Raw genomic sequence first — 16,967 nt, forward strand, 5'->3', positions numbered from 1 at the left:
AGTGGAGACTGAATGCCAGAAAGACCTGTTGTGAACACAGGAGTGAGAAATACGTGCCTGATTCTACAGCCTGTAGAATACCTACTTAGTTGAACCACAAGCCCCTTCTTGACCTTTGATTTAAACTCATCCACCCTCAAAAAATAACGAAAATGTTCCCTAAGCTCTTTATCTCTTTATTTGCTCTTTCTGAAAGAAGGTGATAAACATTACATGACGTGGTTGGAAGAGGCACACTTTTTCCTAGACTCCTAAAGTGAATTCATAGCTGCAGCTAAAGATGTGGAAAATGGGCCTGCCACTTCTTTTGGCATCCAGGAGGCATCCAGGAGGCATCTAGGTTCATATTTCCTTTCCTGTCATCCCATACACGTGACAGGGTACTTCTGAGTCTTTTCTTATTAATTAATCCAGTTGCTTTCATGACACAGGAGAAACCTCATTGGAATGCTAGATTTCTACACACTGATAATTCAAGTAAGAGAGGACCCCTTGGAGGCCATCAAATCCAGCCTTCTGCTCAAAGCTGGTCAAGCTTCCAAGTTAGGCTGGGTTGCTCAGGTCGTTGTCCAAATAAATGTTGAAAATCTCCAAGAACAGAGATTCCAAATCTTCTCTTGGCATGGAGTTCTTGGCCACCTTGATGTAAATATTTTATTCTTTACATCTAATTGAATTTTGCACTGTTTCAATTGTAATACTTGCTGTTTTTCTTTACTTCTGAGGACTTCAGAGTCCTTTATAGACACCACATGAGCACCTTGTGATGGAACAGACTCCAATATTTCACTAAAGCGAGGTGGAAAGAGTTGAACAAATTATTGAAGACCAATCTTCAACTAAAACTCAGAATCCAAACTCAAGTTATGTAATTATCCAGTAAACAAATCGACATTTCTCATTCTGCTATAAAAGAAGGGAATAAAAACTGTAAAGAAACCTCAACACAAGAGTGACTTTTGTTTTTCTTGAGACATCTGTGATTACTTATGGTAAGAGTTGCTCGAAGTGCAGTTGTCAAACCAAAAAAATGTTTGACATTTCAGTTTTGCTTTTGTTTTCTCTGGAATAATTTCCAAACCATTTCAATGAGCTGAGAGCATATTTGGTATTTGTAAGTATCTGCTAAGTCCCTCAGACTTAGCAAATTGGCCAGACTACAATTTGTTTCTGAACTGTTTGCCTCACCTTTTTCCTTCTGGCGATGTCGGATTGTTTTCTTGTGTCTGAGGGCTGTCAAGCTTTGAGACCAGAGGATAAGGTTAACAAATGGACTGCAGCAAATAGGAAGGCAGTGACATCTGTCGTAAACCGAAAGCACCAGGATTCACAAACAGATTCACGAAAGCTCAGCTGCTGTCTGAACACCTTCTGACTGGATGTAGAATTGTTCCATAAATGCACTAAAGAGAAAGCAGTTTGGTTTTCCCAGTCAGCATCATTGCTGGCCCCAGCAGAGCTCTTGCTCGAGGCGCTGGCTGATCCCAGGCTCCCCCTGAAATCCTGAGCCTAAATTCCAGCCAAGTTGAGAAAGGCGCTTGAAACCTTCCCCAAGAAAACAAGGCAAATGCTGACAAATAACTTGCTGAAAACAGCCAGGAAGCATCTTCCAGATCTGGAAATTTAATTTTACTGATCCTGATAACTTACAGGTAATTTCAGATGCTCTCTCCTCGTTTTTAATAGCTTTCTCTACAACAGCACACCAGCTCCGTTTGCAAAAATAAACACAATCCACATAGATTAACCAGGTTGGAAGACACCCACCGGATCATTGAGTTTTGCTACAGATTTGCTGTTTGACACAGTTCACCACAGATTTCCTATGGCCTGTCCCTGCCTCGCTGACTCCATTACACAATATAATAGATGCAACAGTACAAGCCAACACTTTCCACTCATTTATCTTTCACAAGAAAACTAATATTACCTTTTCTTATTCCTGGGAATGGGAAGGAAGCATTAGAGCTACACTTGCTGGGACTGAAGGACAGAGGCCATTAATGCTTCCAGGCAGGTTTCTTAAAGGCAAACAAAAGCGCTTTTCAGCCTGTTAGGTTGGAGTCCAGTGTCATGTCTCCTAAGTCCCTCAGGGTGGGGCAGACATGCTGCTGCAGAATTGGCTGAACACAAAATACCAGAGATGCAGTCACAGAAAATGAGTGAAAAGTAGGCAGGGGAATAAAATAAAACTAAATAAAAGAAAGTAACATTACAGAAAATAAAATAAAATAAAATAAAATAAAATAAAATAAAATAAAATAAAATAAAATAAAATAAAATAAAATAAAACAAAATAAAATAAAATAAAATAAAATAAAATAAAATAAAATAAAATAAAATAAAATGTGAGATCTTTTGTATAAAAAAGAACACTGGAACAGGCTGCCCAGGGAGGGGGTTGAGTCCCCTTCCCTGGAGGTGTTTAAGGCACGGGTGGACGAGGTGCTAAGGGGCATGGTTTAGTGTCTGATAGGAATGGTTGGACTCGATGATCCTGTGGGTCTCTTCCAACCTGGTTATTCTATGATTCTATGATTCTATGAAAAGTGCCATGCTACAGCACAGTGACATTTAAAATTGCTGTGGTATTCAAGCTCAGCAGCGTTTTGGAATTCTTCTTTGGGTTATTGCAGCAAGATGAAAAAGTAAAAATACCCAGGACTGCATGATTCTGTTGATTTCATTCTTACTGATAAGATAGGTCAAAAATAGAAACAGAAGACCAAGTGAATTCAAGATTTGTCCACATAAATATCCTAAATCCTTGGTTTGTGGAATGTAACCAAGAATTTCTTTTCACATTTATGTAAAGAACATTTAGTCATATGAAATAATTTCAAGGTAGGAATATTTTTTCAGGCTGCTAATATTTCCTTGATATTGTGTATATATCACAGAGAGAATCATAGAATCATGGAACGGTTTGAGTTGGAAGGGACCTCAAAGCCCATCCAGTTCCACCCCTGCCATGGGGACACCTCCCACTGGATCAGGGGCTCCAAGCCCCATCCAACCTGGCCTTGAACCCCTCCAGGGATGGGGCAGCCACAGCTTCCCTGGGCAACCTGGGCCAGGGCCTCCCCACCCCCAGTGTGAAGAATTTCCTCCTTATGTCTAGTCTAAATCTCCAGTTTATACCCATTCCCGCTTGTTCTATCACCACAAGACTTTGTGAACAGTCCCTCCCCAGATTTCTTGTAGCTTCTTCAGGTACTGGAAGGTTGCTATAAGGTCTCCTTGGAGCCTTCTGTTCTCCACGCTGAACAACCCCAACTCTCTCAGTCTGTCCTCATAAGGAAGGTGCTCCAGGCATCTGATCATCCTTGTAGCCTCCTCTGGACCCGTTCCAGCAGCTCCATCTCCTTCTTCTGTTGAGGATTCCAGGACTGGACACAATACTCCAGGTGAGGTCTCACAAGAGAGGAACAGAGGGGCAGAATCCCCTCCCTCCCTGCTGGCCACGCTGTTTTTGATGCAGCCCAGGACATCATTGGCCTTATGAGCTGTGAGTGCACATTGCTTGCTCTTGTCGAGCTTCTCATCAATCAGCACCCCAAGTCCTTCTCCTGAGGGCTGCTCTCAATCACATCATCCCACATCCTGTGTTGAAACCGCGGTGTCTAGGTCACAAACATTTCCAGGCAGCAGCAGAACCCTGGTTTCTCAGTTGCACAAAAGCTGCAAAAGCAAGCCCCGGCCAAAGGATGTTTTAAATCAGCAATATCAGCTAAGGTCACTTAACAGCTTCTGTTGTCAGGATGAAAGAGCTGTGTGTCACACAGGCACGCATACACAAGCACAAGTGTCGTGTCACCATAACCTCTTTATATATTCTGCCTGGAATGAAGAACAAATGTACCCATATTGCATCTGTTTTTCCTTGAGAACATCAGAAAGGCACCGGAGATACCGTGAAGTGGGAAACTATTAACCATTGCTAGGTAGATTTGACTTTCCCCTCTGTATTTCTTTAATATTGAATTAGTCCTATCTCTATGATAAATAATTCTTCTCTCTTGATGGCTTCTACACCTTTGAAATATTTGCAGATTTATTTCCCTGCTCGGTGCTCTGTAAGCCACCCTGTACATACTCAGGCGTTGTAATCATTCCTCTATGCAGACATGAGAAATGAGAAGCATCAAGCTGCCCTAGGTGAGGCTGCTCACAGGGTACTGATGTATGGTGACCCACAGAGGGAAGGTCATCTAATGCACAGCACCTGCACATTTCTGCTTACAATCTGAAACCAAAATGCCTCTGACTTTTTCCCCTCTTCTCCACTCTGCCTTCAGCTTTATGTTGCTCTGTTATTAAAAGCAAATAAATTACACTTCTTGGTATTTTGAGCTGGATTTGTTTTGTTTTTAATAAATATTTCCAGCCCCAAACAGCAATTTTACTCAGAGCATACTGGGTTGTGCCTCCTGTTCTCTCACTGATGAGGCACTGCCTTCGGCAGAGATGAAGCTTGGGAGGGGATACCATGCAAGAGCAATTTTCTTGCAGATTGCATTCAGTAAATCCAGCTCCTGAAAAAAAAAAACAAAACCAAAACAACCCAAAAAAATCCCCCAAAAAAACAAAACAGGGAAAAATAGAATAAATGACTGGTCAGGGAAAAGCAAAGCATCTTGGCTGCTTTCCTCCAGCCACCTGGCTATCACAGCAGGCAGCAGGCTTAAAGAGAAGAAGAAAAGCAAACAAAATCAAGCAGGAGACATTGCTGGGAAGCGAGCGAGCTGGATGGCATAGGTAAAAGCCTGAGCCTCTGGCTGTTAGTCAAAGGTTAGGCGTGTTGGCACCTGCTGCAGAGCAGCTAGTGGAAAAGAAAGCCCAGCCCTGTAATTTACAGCTTGAGGAAATGTAGCAGGCACCATCAGGCTTTGCATCACGATGACTGGAGCCCTGGTTTTGATCAGCTTCCATGTCACTTGTGAGCAGGCACGCTGTTATCGGTTTGTAATCCCTGTGCAGTTATTTGTAGCTCTTGCAGGGGTCTGTTTTGTAGTTGAACAACAAGCTCTGGGGTCATCACCTCCTTTTGGTATATTTGTATATGTTCTGACAGTTTTTTAGGTGTTGAAGAGCTATGTAAAATGATTTCCTACAGACAGTGGTAAACTCATTAGTAAGGAAGGGAAAACAGAGGAAAGAGGTAGAATCTCACTTCAGAACAATTTCACTTGTTGTGACAGGTACAATATCACTATTCCTTAGCTTTGGCACCTAGTACATAGACTGGTGGTGTCTCATGCTACAGCTGAGTAAGGTTAGGGAACTACCAGCTGTGTGTTTAATATAAATCAGAAATACCTTATTACCTGCTTGCAACAGATGGCTGATCCAGACAAATTCTTCATTTATGAATTCTCTAGGACATAGTCATAGAATCACATAATACCAGGTTAGAAGGCACCTCCGGGTTCATCTGGTTGAACCTTTCCAGTTGATATGGAGTTTGAAGGAGATGGCTGAGAACCCTGTAAAGCTGAGTCTTTAAAGTGTCCATGTAGAGAACTTTACGATTTCCTTGGTGAGATGGCAGTCGCAGACAACTAAATCCCACGTGTGGAGTTCAGTTCCAGCTGAGCAGTGCAAATAACACAAGCCTTCTTATATTGTTTTGAAATTTGTATTTCATGGCACCGTACATTCCTTTATAGATTAGTTACTTGAGCAACGGTGATTTTGTTATTATCATTTTTATTTATCTCCTGCAAACACAATTACCTATCCAGGGCATTTCCCTCTCGTTCAGGCTTTCTCATTTTTTTGGCATCCAAGAGTAAACAGCCACTGGCCTGTTCTGTAGCCCCAGCTTACCTGGAATTTTTTTCTCTCAGCTTGCTATAAATCAGCTCATTATATTTTTCATCACAGTGATAGGAGCTTAAAAGAGACGCACTACCTAGGATCAAATTCAGTGTTGCACTGATGGGAGAAAACTCTCGTTTTCTTTTCAGCATTTGTTGCATATTCATTTAGATATGCCTCTTCCAACTTAAATCACTGTTTCAGTCAGTTGGAAGTAGTGATGAATATATGTGGATTGCCTAACACTGAACTGAGCTTTTTCTTGAAAAAGTTCCAATCAAAAGTATTTGCCCAGCTTTACTCAGTATATTTTATGTTGTGGTGCCTTTAATTATACATCTATGTTAGGCAGAATGTTATTAAATACGTATTGTGCTTGCAATAAATCAGGAAAGGAGACAATGGGTAGCAGAGAAAGAGCCACAAAAGAGAAAAATTTAAAAAATAGAGCCGAGAAGGAGGAGAGCAAATGAGGGATCGGTGGGGGAAGGCATGAAATCTGAGGGTTTGGAGACAGAAATGAACTTTTGTGTGTCAGCAGGTTTGCAGTAGCTACCTGTGTGTGTGACCCAAGCCCCAGGAAATGCAAATACTATCTTAGTAAAAGAAGATTAAACCAACTTGGATTAACTTGAAGCTTGAAATCATACATGTGGATGGTCAGCAAAGGTCAACTGATGGACCTTTTTCTTCCTCCTTTACACATTAAGGTTTTGTCTCATTCACAAAGGTAACTGTCACAGACATGACTCAAGAGTTTGCCTTCTGCTGTTGTATGGACAGTCCAGCTGCAGCTGGTCAGCCTCGGACTCTGCAGTTTGTGACCTGACATGTTTGAAGCAAGATCAGTACCAGTTCACTTCACGTTGCTCCTGCTTATGATTTGGAGCTTAGTGTCTGTGTGGGTGCTGTGTGAGGAGATGGCTGAGCTCATCTGATAGCTTCTTCCTGGTTGTGTTTTGGGGCACAACAACCCTGAGCAGCTACAGACTAGGAGAAGTCTGGCTGGAAACTGCCTGGAGGAGAAGGACCTGGGGGTGTTGGTTGACAGCGACTGAACAGGAACCAGCAGTGGCCCAGGTGGCCAAGAAGGCCAATGGCATCTTGGCTTGGATCAGACACGGCGTGGCCAGCAGGTCCAGGGAGGTTCTTCTCCCTCTGGACTCGGCACTGGTGAGACCGCTCCTCGAATCCTGTGTTCAGTTCTGGGCCCCTCACCACAAGAAGGATGTTGAGGCTCTGGAGAGAGTCCAGAGAAGAGCAACAAAGCTGGTGAGGGGGCTGGAGAACAGGCCTTATGAGGAGCGGCTGAGAGAGCTGGGGGTGTTTAGCCTGGAGAAGAGGAGGCTGAGGGGTGACCTCATTGCTCTCTACAACTACCTGAAAGGAGGTTGTGGAGAAGAGGGAGCTGGCCTCTTCTCCCAAGTGACAGGGGACAGGACAAGAGGGAATGGCCTCAAGCTCCACCAGGGGAGGTTCAGGCTGAACATCAGAAAAAAATTTTTCACAGAACAGTTCATTGGGCACTGGCAGAGGCTGCCCAGGGAGGTGGTTGAGTCACCGCTCCTCGAGGTATTTAAAAGACAGGTGGATGAGGTGCTGAGGGACATGGTTTAGTGTTTGATAGGAATGATTGGACTCAATGATCCTGTGGGTCTTTTCCAACCTGGTGTTTCTGTAATTCTGTGATTCTGAGAAAAGGATGTTTTTCTGCTTCCAGTAATGTACTCCTGCCACTTCACTCCCCTCTGGCACTGCCTGATCCTTTGACAAGGCAGTTCAGGTCACTGGGCTGGTAGGAAATAAACCAAGCAGAAAGAATAGAGTATTTTTCTGCTGGCTTAGCAAACAAATTTGAATCAGCAAAGAATCTGCTGAGTACAAGTAGTGCCACTGCAGATGGAGAAAAGAGCAGGATCATGCAGTGAGGAGAAGGGCAGAGGAGAGAGGGCTAGCCTTTCAGTTGAACTCCATGGGCAGAAGAAAGGGAAAAAAACCCTTTTGTTGCTGCATTTGTGGGTACTAGAAGTGGGAAAAAAACTCTTTGGAAACTGAGGCTCAGCACTCACTTATCTCTCAGTGCCTGATCAGGAGCAATGTTTGCTTTGACACGGTTGCAGCTTTCACATTTAGCTTTAGCGATCAGATTTACATTCTCCCCCTGAAACACCTGAAATCTTACACTACCTTAGGATTCTCCTAGAAATGACATCATTTAATATCTGGGTGTCTGTTTCCGGTTTTGTTTGTTTCAATAACTGCATTGCTTAATTTTCTGGTTTGCATAATGGGAATAAAACAGTGCAGACATGAAAGAAGAGAGCAATTACACATTAGTAGCTGAGAGCACCTGCTTGGGATAAGCCAGTTGTGAATAAGGCTAGTGAGCTTTAATTTCTGCCCTTCTGAGTGGGATTAAAATAAGCCTGAAAACGGTCTTTCAGTGCCCTGAGCAGAAAAAGGTTGGAATTTGAAATTTCCCCAGTTTTTTGCACCTGAGAGGCGACCTCCAAACAGGAAAAACTTGGGCTACAGCTTTGGAAATTTACTCATTGATATTCTTGGATGACAGAACTTTGCATTTTTCATGCTTATTCCTCCGCTTTTCAAATTTTCATAAGGAGAGGTCTGTCTTTTGATTTGCCTGAATACAAATTAATTGTGTTACGATAAAAGAAAATGTGTGGTATTTTTTGGTCCTGTTAACTGATATCCACATGTGTTTAGGTGATGTTTATGTGGGAAAGAAAATCACACCTATGAAAATCCATTTAGCTGTTGAGAAAATGAATGTGGTCACCTAGAAAACTCCTTCTTTGGAGCTCAGAATTAAACTTGCCATATATCCAAGATTCAGAAGGCACAGGGTTAGATAGGAAGTTATGTTTTGAAAAGGTGAAAATATTAACTAAAGCCAACAGTAAATAGCATTATTTCCAGAATTTCCTGTCGTAGTGTCCTTTGTTCCTTAGAAATCAATTATCTCAGAATCCTAGGGTAGAATTTTACCTAAATTAGAAAATATTTGTACTTCCCTCCTTAAACTTGTACAGACAAGTGTTTAATTTCCGATAAAGAGCCGGTGTTGTTTAACTTGGTGGCTTCACAGGCTCCACCAAAAGTGTTCAGAGCTGGCCCCTAAGGTGCTATAAATTGTAATAGTGTCACTGGGGGAGGGATGGGAAGTAAATATACCTGATTATTACTGATTGATTAATTTATATTTTAAAATGCCTGTGACTTGCCATATCAGTTTGATCCAGGAAATACATTTACTTGTAATTGATCTCACATTTCACCTGAACATCCTTGTCTATTGCAATAACCAGTCTAACCCAAACCAGGACCAGATCCCACAGGGCTTGCTGGCCTAATGACTGAACTTCCCTCAGCTCCAAGGAACTTGGAAATAAACCCATGAAAACTCACAGCTCGTTCCTTAAATCTTCACCATTTCACTAAACAGACACTTTTTTTCCCATTCTGCATTGGTATTATGCATTGGTATCACATTATGCACAAGAGAACAGGGGAGGGACTTTTTTACAAAGACTTGGAATGCTAGGATGAGGGGGAATGGCTTTAAATTGAAGAGGGGAATATTTAGACTAGACATAAGGAGGAAATTCTTCACCGTGAGTGGTGAGGCCCTGGCCCAGGTTGCCCAGGGAAGCTGTGGCTGCCCCATCCCTGGAGGGGTTCAAGGCCAGGTTGGATGGGGTTTGGGCAGCCTGCTCCAGATGGACGTGTCCCAGCCCATGGCAGGGAGTTGGAACTGGATCATCTTTAAGATCCCTTGCAACCCAAACCATTCTATGATTCTACGATTATTATAGTTCTGCAGCACATTATGATTCTATTAGCAAAAAAAAATGTATATTTTCATCGCTGGTTTCACTCTTTCCCAGTCTGAGGATCAAGGCTGATGCAAATGTCTTCAATCTCTTTTTTTTCCTTCAGTATTTGTTATGCTTTTCTGAATCCCCTGCATTATTTCTTTATCTCTCAATAGCGTTGGAAGCATTTGTCTCTTTTGGCTGTTCCACCTCTTATACTGTTGTTATTGTGACTCTATTGGAAGGCTACCTCCCACTCCTGGCAAACATTGACCCCAGGGCTAAGCGATTGAATTTGCACCACTGAGTGTCAGAATGAGTGTGAGACCAACCTTCACACTTCAGAAACTTGCCAGTTGGCAGGTTCTACTGCCTGTCTGTTTCTTATTCTGTTGTGCCCTCTGCAGTCTGCCACCCTACACCCCACCGTCTTTATTGTCAACAATTTGTCAACCTCATGATTTGTACCTGAGAAATTGCCTTATGACCCATCAACAAGTATTGAAAGCCACAGAACTGTTGTCCCAGTAAGATAAATTTCCAGTATATTTGGCCAATGAAATATAATTGGAAATACTTGTTCTAGGTTAGCAGACACTTATGAAAACAGTGGTGTGTGGGAGTGGATTTGGTCTATGTAGTTCTGTGCTTTTGCTATATGTTATTCTACACAACTTTTTAAAATATACCAAATATAAGAGTTTTAGTATCAAAACAGAATCATTTTGTTTCAGGTTCTTCCAGCTCTGTTTCTGAATGATTTTTAAACAAGAAACTGGGAAATATAAATCTTACAAAGTAGTGAACCTTCACTTCTTGATGCCATCTTCTGTACAGTTTATTTCTGGGACCACGACCAGAAGAAGGTCTTGTAGAGACCTCTAAGTGTTGCCATGATGCAAGTGGCTGGATAGTTTTGTTGAGTTTTTTCCTTCGTACAGCAAGTTCAGGACCATATGTATTTTAAGCTCTGCTGGAGCTTTGAGAGTTCAACTTGGATCAGAAGGTGAATTAGAAGATAACTTGTAACTGCATAGTTAATTAACTCTGAGAGTTCTTTTGACTATATCTTCAACAGTGATGATGGACTCTTTTGCAGTGGGTTGGCTGAATGGTGGGACAGGTTGTCAAGAGATTTTGCAGAGCCTCTCTCCTTGGAGGTATTTAGAATCTGACTGGACATGGTACTGGACCGTCTGCGCTGACTGATTCTGCTTTGAGCAGTGGGGACTGGACTAGATCATCTCCGATCTGAGTAGTAGTGTGATTCTGTAAATCTAATGTACTTTGTCATTTTCTTGTCTTCAACCAAGAAACACTGAGTTTACACTTTTAGTACAACTGGATCAAGATGTTAAAAGCAGATCAGCAGCAGAATTTTAAAGAAATTTCCCCAGGGTGACAGACCACTGGGTGCTGCTGGGAATCCAGACCAGGATCTTGAGGCAGTTCTGCTCAGCACTTCTACATGAGAAGAGGTCTCAGTGGTTCACTAGGATGTTTAGGGCTTTCTAGAACTGTTTTTCATCCTTACTCACAATATCTGAGTTCATGTGCCACAGCATTAACATTATTTTTTTCCTTCAGACTCCTTTTCATATTTTGCTTGGTTCTTTGTTTTTTTGTTTTTCTGCAGAGGATACTCTGTAAATCACAGAATCGTAGAATAGTTTGGGTTGGATGGCACTCTGAAGATCATCTAGTTCCAAATCCCCTGAGATGGGGGGGACCAGAAAGCTCTGTTTGGAATGAGCTATTATGGCTTTTCTGCTAGATGTGCTTCCTGAAGGTTTTAACAGGCAGCTGAATTTTCCATAACAGAAGCTCTGAAATGAAGTGAGGGCTCTTAGAGAAAGATGGTTTCTGAGGAGTTCTTCCACCTGCACCAAGTGTAGGAAAGCTGTGCTTGCAGATGCCAAAAACAGCCAGGAAAGATGTAAGATTCAATGTTGTCTTCGATAAGGGCTTTTGCTCAGGTTTTCACATTTTAGGTAGGACTTCCTGAAGCCTTGGGCAAGAACACACAATCATGAGACCACTGCAGTACAAGGTACACCAGCTCCCCTTCTCCGTCCCTGATCAATTTTCTGTTTAGAAAAAGACCAGGAAAAAAATCTCCCTGATTGCATTCAAAGCAGCTGAGGCACCAGTTCCAGCTGGTTCCAGAAAACCCTGATAAGCCTTTTGTAAAGAGTGCCTATGATCCTTCCTTATTCTGCAATGTTTTTAACAGAAGATATAAAAGACAAAAGAAGGTAATGACTTGGTCTTGAGTGGGACAACACTTTCTAGCCATGCCCTTGTACCAGTGGAGTGTGCTGTATGTGATGCCTGTACACCTTTACTTGGGGAAGTTGGCTGAAAATACTTAAGCATTTTGCATGGGCAGATGGGATATGTGGCCATTTCAAAAACAGGAACAAATGTATGAATTTAATTACAAAGTGATTTGACAAGCACTTGTTCACCCGTTGCATAATTTTCTGAAGAATCTTGGAACAAGCAGGTGTTTCAAAGACGATGTTAAATAGTTTTTATAGATGCCTTTTTTGTTGTTGTCTCAGAAGTCTTATTACAAACTTCAGGTAAAGTAGGTTTGTTTTGTTATTCTATTGTACGCTGATCACTTTGGCAGCTCCCAAATATGGACACATACTTAAAAACAAACAGGAAAAAAAGTGAACAGTAAGCCTAAAAAGGGTTTATTGTGCGTTTCACTAACTGCAGGTGTTTTGTATACATAGGGCTCATTAGTGACCAGGTAAACCATGCAAACAACCAAGGCCAGGTTGGATGGGGCTTGAGCAACCTGGTCCAGTGGGAGATGTCCCTGTCCATCGCAGGGAGTTGGAATTGGATGGGTTTTAAGGTCCCTTCCAACCCAAACTATTCCGTGATTCTATGATCATGAAAATCCTTGCCTTGACTGGAAATAGATGCATCTGTGAGAAGAGTGTCAGAGTTGTAATTTGAAGTGCATGTGGTTAAAACTGGAATTTTGAATCTGGTACTTAAGCAAAATGACCGTGCTCTGAAATGCATCATCAATTAACAACTGCTAACTTCTGCTAGGAATGTCCAGTCTACACTGGGCACTGAGAAATCAGAGGTGCTGTTCAAGTATTTATATGAAATTCCTGGTTCTGGGTTTTTTCTCACTTCATTTACAAGCCAAACCTCAGTGTGTGATCTACAGCACTCTCCTAGCACTTGAAACTGAAAGGGAAAACTTATTTACACCTTGCAAATGGTAAGACCATGCCTTTATTATTTGTCATACTAAGACTTTCAGAGACCTTGGGAGTTGTTTTCTTATATGTATTCATTCATTATTGTCAGTATCTTTAGCTTCTCATTCTTTCTGTTAGCTTTCACAAAGTGGATGGAAAAATACATTTAAAAACTATTTTAACAATACCTGCTCTATTATACCAAAACTTGCTACAATCAATTTTTCTTCCTGTATGTAGACAGGGAAAAGAAAAGCTCTTCATAAACTACTTCCCATTTTATCAACACTTTCTAATCCTCTTTAGTGGTACATTGTCAGCAATTTCAGCCTCTTTGAATACTTCATGTGTACTCGGAGTAATCTTTCGAGTTAAATGCCTACTAGGGCCCCCCTTAACCATATACCAAAGAAAAGAATCTACTTTGCCATAGTCATATTTGGTCCATATGTTAAAATACTCCTGAACTGACTTTTCCTCAAATCTATTTATTAGCAGATCAAGATCTCAATAAGATCTTATCTTGATCTAGATAAGAACAAGAGCTTTTCAAAACAATTATTTGGAAATCTGAAATGATGTAAACTTCAATGGGAAGGGGAAGGGAAGGGAAGGGAAGGGAAGGGAAGGGAAGGGAAGGGAAGGGAAGGGAAGGGAAGGGAAGGGAAGGGAAGGGAAGGGAAGGGAAGGGAAGGGAAGGGAAGGGAAGGGAAGGGAAGGGAAGGGAAGGGAAGGGAAGGGAAGGGAAGGGAAGGGAAGGGAAGGGAAGGGAAGGGAAGGGAAGGGAAGGGAAGGGAAGGGAAGGGAAGGGAAGGGAAGGGAAGGGAATGTTGACTTTTCAATGAGAACTGCTTTCATTATTTTACAAAAATTGCTTTCTTATAAAAAATGTGGGTGGTCATATCCATGACTGTTAAGGGGCTATTATTTTGGAAAATAAAATATCTTAATCTTCACAGGCATTTAGCTTGACACATTTTGTAAAGCAGAACATAGGTTTTCCCCATATTAATTTCAGCATGAACTAAATCATCCCTTCTTAGAAAGAAACAATGTATATTTGATCCAAAATAAAATCCAGAGCAACCAGAAACAGAAAGTTCACAGAAATCAATACGGAATATTTTTAACTCTAATTTAACCTCAGTGCAAACCAGCACCATTTATTTTGGGAATGGATACAGGTTTAACATGACTTAGAATTTTTACTTGACTCTTTTGAACTCTCCTTAATTTACCATTTTGATAAAACATTCCAGTGTTTTGTTGTGGCAAACATAGTGTTATTAGGTCTATTTCTCTATTTTCCATTCATTTATACAGCTGGTGATCACACTCACTCTCTTGGCTGGAGCATTTTGTGCAGTAATTTCAAGTTCTGCACTTAATCCACAAAGATCCCTATAAGTCTTACGATCCTACCTCAGGATAGGGTCCCTAACCCTTGTGTTTGACCTGCATGCTTTGTGTGACCTCTCTTTTTTGTTTGTAGATGGATAACCTTACACTTGGTAGTAAATATGTCAAATGATAGCTAATCCATCACATCTTTAGGTAAACTGTTCGAATGATTTATTGCTATTGATGTTGAAAATGTTTGGTTTATTTCCAATTTGATTTGATCTGCCCTCAGATTCCAGACTCATTATGTTGGTTGATAATTCAAAGATGTTGTTAAATCACATCTTTTTCTCTCATGAATAAGTTGTAGAGCATTTGAAAGATGTCTTTTGACACACCTTTAATTTTAAAGAGGAATTTTTTTTAACTCAGTCTTCTTTTTTTCCTCTTTAATGCAGATTTTCCTGTTTTTCAATTACCTCTTCAAGTAGCTGATACTAGAGTTAAACATTACATTCCAGTAATGATCTTCCCATATACAATCTAATCCCGTATATAATTTCTCACTCACACTGAGCGATTGCACTTGATTGTCTGTATGACCCACCACTCCATTGCAAGTTCACTTTAAGTTTATTATCCCACATAACTCCAAAATGGTTTTTAATCATTGTTTTCCAAAAGGCAAACTACCAAGTGTGAGTAACATGTGATCTTTATTCTGATGTGTGGGATATCACTGTATTAAACCTGATGAAGAATTTGAATGAGGGCTGGTCGTTGGAATTGTTATAAGACACTGACAAGATCAGGACTTTCCACGTCAGATTACTCTTTGAAGAGTGACTTTTCATCTCACTCAATACCTACCAATTGATTATTTTTCCTTTATTTTTAAATGTTAAAATGCTATGAACTACTAAGAGCCACCATTTAACAATCAGATTCTGTATTTCACTAAAAATATCATATTCGCTCACTAAAACCCAATTATCATAAAATAAATCATCATTTAAATCCATTCAGTTTGGGACCTGATCGTTTTAGTTTGCAGGTTACTTGCCTTTCAAGTGTTCTTCTGTGAACCCATTTGAAAATATCAACCTGGTGGCCTCTCATCATCTGGAATTTGTCTCCTCCCCACTAGATCAGGCTGCCCAAGTCCCATCCAACCTGGCATGATTCCTCTCCTATTCATCATGCATTTCGACTGCTCAGAGTATATTTCCTCCTTACTGTGTGTGAAGAGCAGAAATGAAGACTAGAATTTGAAGTCGTGCACTAAGCAAGTAGAGATTGATTCTTTCAAATGTCCCAACTACAATGAAAAATTAAAGATCTGCAATTTAACAGGCTTTGTCAGATATCAGTTTGAATGATACCGGACCTTGAACCTTATGTACACAAAATATGCTCATCCCATATTCATACAACAGGAATATGGGCATCTCTGAGCAGGCAAACAGAAGTTTAATACATGCAGTCAAGCACAAAGAACAAGTACAATTTGTTTGCAGAATGAATGATAGATGCATAATAGTGTTAAATGTGAAGACTTGATATGACAATAAAATGAAACTTCTGGTAGTGTTCATTCTCTCAGAATTAATCAGCAGTGTGAAATTAAAGTTGGCTGTCTGCACCCTGTCTGTTCTGCTGATTTTTTTAATTGCCTGCTGGTTAATGTGAGGAATCAAAAGGACATACGGTGACTAAATTCAATAGTCAGGTGATTTAGATGACACAGCAGAGTGAGTGATGATAAGTGAGAGTGAAGTGACATTTTAACAATTTTTTTAATGTTGATATGTCCCCAAATAGGCTGCATTCATACATACTCCTGGCTGTTCGATGTCTCTTGTGTGAAGAAAATCTGTGGTATGTCTTAAGTGGTGAGAAAGTGGAGTTTAGTGTCGTCTGGCATCACTATTGCATTGCAGCGTGATTGAAATATCAGAGAATATCTCAAGTTAGAAAGGACCTGTAAGGATCATAGCGTCCAACTCCATGCTCCTTGAAGGAGCATAACTGTACATAACTATAAAAAAGTTCAGTTTGCTTTTAAATAATTTTAAAACTTTTACTTAGGACAATAAATAGGAATAATTAACGCAGAATTAAGAAAATGTGCAGAGGAAGTAGATATGAAAGCTGTTGCTCAATGTATCTGCTGAATCTCTTTTGATCCAAGGCTTCAGGTTTCAGGTTTTTGTAGTGGATTACAACACATCTTTTGTTTCATTTATTTTTGTTGCTATGTAAGGTGATCCACCTTTATCAGAATGATTCAAAATCATGATTTTTCTATAGACTCTTCTGATTTTGGCCTTGCCAGCAGATGGTTTAGAGTTTGATAGGAATGGTTGGACTCGATGATCCAGTGGGTCTCTTCCAACCTGGTTATTCTATGATTCTATGATTCTATGGACTTACACCTAAAATAAGACTGGCTCATTTTCTTCTCAAATCCTCCTTTATAGTACAATGAAAGTCTAGAAGTTGAAAATTTCTTTCCTGTCTCTCTGGTGTCTTTGCTGTATCTAAATACGGCCGTGAATCTGGCTTTGAAAGTGCATGTTTGCTAAGACAGATTAAGTGGACTGAAACTGTATTCCAAGAAAGGCTTTTGTGCGTCTGGAACTTTATTGACATGAGCAGTTATCTACTCAAAAAATCTCACCAACAACCAAAGTTCACCAACACGAGCTTGCCTCTGGTTCTTACCGTATTTGTACCTGTT

This window comes from Phaenicophaeus curvirostris, chromosome 2, assembly GCF_032191515.1.
Source record: "Phaenicophaeus curvirostris isolate KB17595 chromosome 2, BPBGC_Pcur_1.0, whole genome shotgun sequence".
In the NCBI taxonomy this organism is placed as follows: Eukaryota; Metazoa; Chordata; class Aves; order Cuculiformes; family Cuculidae; genus Phaenicophaeus; species Phaenicophaeus curvirostris.